Here is a 5,024-nt window from a genome sequence, read left to right as displayed (position 1 = left end):
TGACACCACCCATATGGCAGAAAGTGAAGAAGAACTAAAGAGCCTCTTGATGAAAGTGAAAGAGGAGAGTAAAAAAGTTGGCTTAAAGCTCAACATTCAGAAAACTAAGATCATGGCATCTGGTCCCATCGCTTCATGGCAAATAGATGGAGATACAGTGGAAACAGTGCCAGACTTTATTTTTTGGGGCTCCAAAATCACTGCAGATGGTGACTGCAGCCATGAAATTAAAAGACGCTTACCCCTTGGAAGGAAAGTTATGACCAAGCTAGATAGCATATTCAAAAGCAGAGACATTACTTTGCCAACAAAGGTCCGTCTAGTCAAGGCTATGGTTTTTCCAGTAGTCACATATGGATGTGAGAGTTGGACTGTGAAGAAAGCTGAGCACTGAAGAATTGATGCTTTTGAACTGTGGTGTTGGAGAAGACTCTTGAGAGTCCCTTGGACTGCAAGGAGAGCCAACCAGTCCATCCTAAAGGAGATCAGTCCTGGGTGTTCATTGGAAGGACTGATGTTGAGGCTGAAACTGCAATACTTTGGCCACCTGATGCGCAGAGCTGACTTATTGGAAAAGACCCTGATGCTGGTAAAGATTGAGGGCAGGAGGAGAAGGGGACAACAGAGGATGAGATGGTTGGATGGTGTCACCAACTCAATGGACAGGAGTCTGAGTAAACTCTGGCAGTTGGTGATGGACAGGGAGGCCTGGAATGCTGCAGTCCATGGGGTTGCAAAGAGTCAGACATGACTGAGTGACTGAACTGAACACTGTTAGTGGGAACTGAATTTGGTGTAGCCTCCATAAAAAAACAGTATGAAGATTCATTTAAAAATTAAAAATAGAGCTACCATATGATCCAGCAATCCCACTTTTGGGTAAACATGCAGAAAAGACAAAAACTCTAATTCAAAAATATTTATACACTCTAATGTTCATAGCAGCACTAATTATAATAACCAAAACATGGAAACAATCCAAGTACCCACCAACAAACAATTGACTTAAGTTTACGTGGCATACATATACAATGGAATATTAACCAGTTGTAAAAAAGAATGAAAATGTTGCCATTTGCTGCAGAATGGATGGACCTAGAGAATATCATATTCACTGAAGTAAGTCAGAGAAAAACTGACTGAAACCAAATATTATATGGTATCACTTCCATGTGAATCTAAAAAATATTACAAATAAGTCTATATACAGAACAAAAACAATCTCACAGATATAGAAAACTAGCTTATGGTTACCTAAGGGGAATGGAAGTACAAAGGATAAATTTAGAGTATGAGATTAGCATACAAAACTACTATACATAAAATAGGTAACAAGAATTTTCTGTACAGTACAGAGAACTATATTCAATATCTTGTAACAACCTATTGTGGATTAAAAAATGTTGCCTGACATATCAAGAATGCTGTGGCCATCAAGCCACCAGCTATTACCACAGCCCATAGCTGTAAGCTGAGGGAACTGAAGATGGAGACAAAAGGGGTGCTGGATGCCAAGCCCTCAGCCACTGCAGCCATCCCCAGTGGTGTACAATGAGGGGACTCAGGATGAGAAAGAACCGGACACTAGCTCTAGGTAGCTAAGGTTCATGTTAAAGAAATGATCTCAATGACTCTTGCATCTTTCCATACATAGAAAAATACTAAAATCATTAACTTGAGATGTCTGGTATTCTTTAACCAAAAGTAATCTTTTGATGTTCCGACTACCTGGTTTTTGTTGCAAAGCTCCCATATTGTATATCCTGGCTCCTCCCTGAACTTTTTGGAGCAGTCCCTCAGAGCTGTCTGAGACGCTATCTCCTGGGCTTGATGTCCTCAGCAGGTCCACCTACTAAAATATAAGTCTCAACTTTTATGGTGTACATTTTTTTTTCAGTTGATACTATATGGAAAATAATCTGAAAAAAATCATATATATAATTAATTAGTTACTCTGCTGTACACTGAAACTGGCATAGTATTGTAAATCAACTATGTTTCAATAATTTTAAAAAAGAGAGAGAGACAAGTAAAAAGGTGGATCAACTTTCAGTAAGCCTTTGGCGCCAACCCAATCTATGTTTAAATTCTTTCATTGTTGCATTACCAATGGACTCATTAACGTCTAAATTCCAGAAGAGAAAATGCCAATTTACCTTGAATGTTTAGAATCTTATTTTTTCCCACAGAAGGAGTACCATACCGTTTCTTCAATAGAAATCCAAGTTTTCAGTTAACTTGATTGCTGAGAAATATGTGAGCAACAGAAAATACACTCATCAATGTCTATCATGTGCCAAGTGTTAGGCCTGGCTCAGTAATATAAAGAATATGGTAAAATTATGTTCTGTACTCTTACAACTTATTCAGAAAGCAAAGAGCAGATTACCTTTTAGTGTTAAGCTCACTCAGTGTGTCTTCTAATTTTCCTATTTTTGTTTCTTCTTTTATAAAAATCTACTCAAATTCAGTTAAGAAACACTTATTGATTTCACACTATGTGCTAATCATTTTTGATGCCAGATAGGCTCCTACTGTTATGGATCTTTCATTTTAGTGAGGTGCTGGAGAGAGGGGGTGGCGGGGGGGAGAGAACAGACAAATAATTGTTTAGGTCATGATGAATGGCATGAAAATATTAAATGGAGTAATATGGAGAGTGACTGGGGAGCTATTTTAATTGTGTGATCAGGGAAGGTTTCTTTGATATGATGACATCAGGTGCAACCACAAACGAGAAGTCATGTGATCTGGAGGAACAATGTTATTGAAAAAGTAACAGTGGTTGTAGAGGGAATGATGATTGCAAAGGCCCCAAACCCAGAACCAGACTACCATGTTCTAGGAGCAAAATGAATATTAATTATTAATATTGATGACCTTAAGGATATATTTAGGAGTATTATGATTTATAAGCCAAGTTGTCAGTCTGAGAGAAGCTCTGCAATAGAGACAGAAATGAGCAAAAAGATCACAACAGTGGCAGAACAACATTATAGTGACAGAATTTTGCACAAAGATAGGAAGGAGTTATTAATCCTCAGGGTGTATTTCAGGGAAGTCTTTGCAAAGGAGGTAATGTAAAAGCAGGATTTTGAACTATCAATAGTGTTGACAAGGCAGGAAGGATGACTATGTCAGGGGCAAAGCATACAGGGAACTGTGAGTGCAAAGGAGTTTCCTACAGTGAACACGAAAATAGAAAAAAGTGAGGCTCAAGAGGGCAGAGGCCAAGCCATGAAAGGGCTCGATATTCTGTGCATGATAGGAAATATGAAAGGCTCTAAGGAATGAACCACAGGATTGAATTTTAGAGGATCACCACAGACTGTCTCCCACATATGTCTGTGGGAGAAGAAAATGAAGGCAGTGAAAAAAAGATGGAATGAGGATAGCCACAGTTGGCCTCAGTAAGAAATAAAAGTGATCTGAGAGGTTTTTAGGAGTTAAACAAAAGAGGGCTTGACTGTTCACTGCTTCAGTCGCTCAGTCATGTTCAACTCTTTGCGACCTCATGAATCGCACGCAGCATGCCAGGCCTCCTTGTCCATCACCAACTCCCAGAGTTCACTCAAACTCATGTCCATCGAGTCGGTGATGCCATCCAGCCATCTCATCCTCTGTCGTCCCCTTCTCCTCCTGCCCCTAATCCCTCCCAGCATCAGTCTTTTCCAATGAGTCAACTCTTCACATGAGGTGGCCAAAGTATTGGAGTTTCAGATTTAGTATCAGTCCTTCCAATGAACACCCAGGACTGATCTCCTTCAGAATGGACTGGCTGGATCTCCTTGCAGTCCAAGGGACTCTCAAGAGTCTTCCCCAACACTACAGTTCAAAAGCATCAATTCCTTGGCGCTCAGCTATCTTCACAGTCCAACTCTCACATCCATACATGACCACTGGAAAAACCATAGCCTTGACTAGACTGACCTTTGTTGGTAAAGTAATGTCTCTGCTTTTGAATATGCTATCTAGTTTGGTCATAACTTTCCTTCCAAGGAGTAAGCGTCTTTTAATTTCATGGCTGCAGTCACATCTGCAGTGATTTTTGAGCCCAAAAAGATAAAGTCTGACACTGTTTCCACTGTTTCCCCATCTATTTCCCATGAAGTGATGGGACCAGATGCCATGATCTTCGTTTTCTGAATGTTGAGCTTTAAGCCAACTTTTTCACTCTCCTCTTTCACTTTCATCAAGAGGCTTTTTAATTCCTCTTCATTTTCTGCCATAAGGGTGGGGTCATCTGCATATCTGAGGTTATTGATATTTCTCCTGGCAATCTTGATTCCAGCTTGTGCATCATCCAGCCCAGCATTTCTCATGATGTACTCTGCATATAAGTTAAATAAGCAGGGTGACAATATACAGCCTTGACATCCTCCTTTTCCTATTTGGAACCAGTCTGTTGTTCCATGTCCAGTTCTGTTGCTTCCTCACCTAATCACCGATAACTTTCAGTAGCTGGCTCTCTACAAATATTTGTATAGTGAAGAAATGAATGGTGGTTGAGAAGTCATGAGCCCCGCCCTCAAACTTCCATTACTAGAGAACTTGGACGGCTTATGCCTCGTTTAAGTGTGTCGTTTTAAACCCAACAACCCTATGAGGTAGGTCGTATTTCCATTTTTCAGTAGAGAAAAACCTGAGGTTCAGAGAGACCTGGAAGGTACCTTGCCTGAGGTTTCTAGAACTAGTCAGAAGGCTCAAAATTACCAAGTGCACATGTTTAATAATTATTTGCTACTACTAAGCCTAGAGGCCCAAAGGAAGAAGTGCACTATGTAAAGCCTAAAAGCAGAGAAAGCTAAATAGCCAACTCTAAACAGAGGATAAAAAGGGCTTCCAGAACGTTCCTGGTGGCCAGTCACTGGAGGATTACAGAGGTGCGTCACATTAGCCTAAACCTTTGCCTCCTCCCGCGCGCTGCAGGGAGGAGGTGGGCGGGGCTCCGGTCCGCAGTGGTGGAACGCGCAGCCGCAGTGCAGCCCGTGAGCGCCGCGGCCGGCGGTGGAGGGGAACGCCGC

The sequence above is a fragment of the Bos grunniens genome, chromosome 6 (genome assembly GCF_055505025.1).
Source record: "Bos grunniens cultivar Pamir isolate PY7600 chromosome 6, Bosgru_T2T1.0, whole genome shotgun sequence".
Lineage (NCBI taxonomy): Eukaryota > Metazoa > Chordata > Mammalia > Artiodactyla > Bovidae > Bos > Bos grunniens.
The sequence above is the reverse complement of the archived record's forward strand: the minus strand, read 5'-3'. Positions refer to the sequence as shown.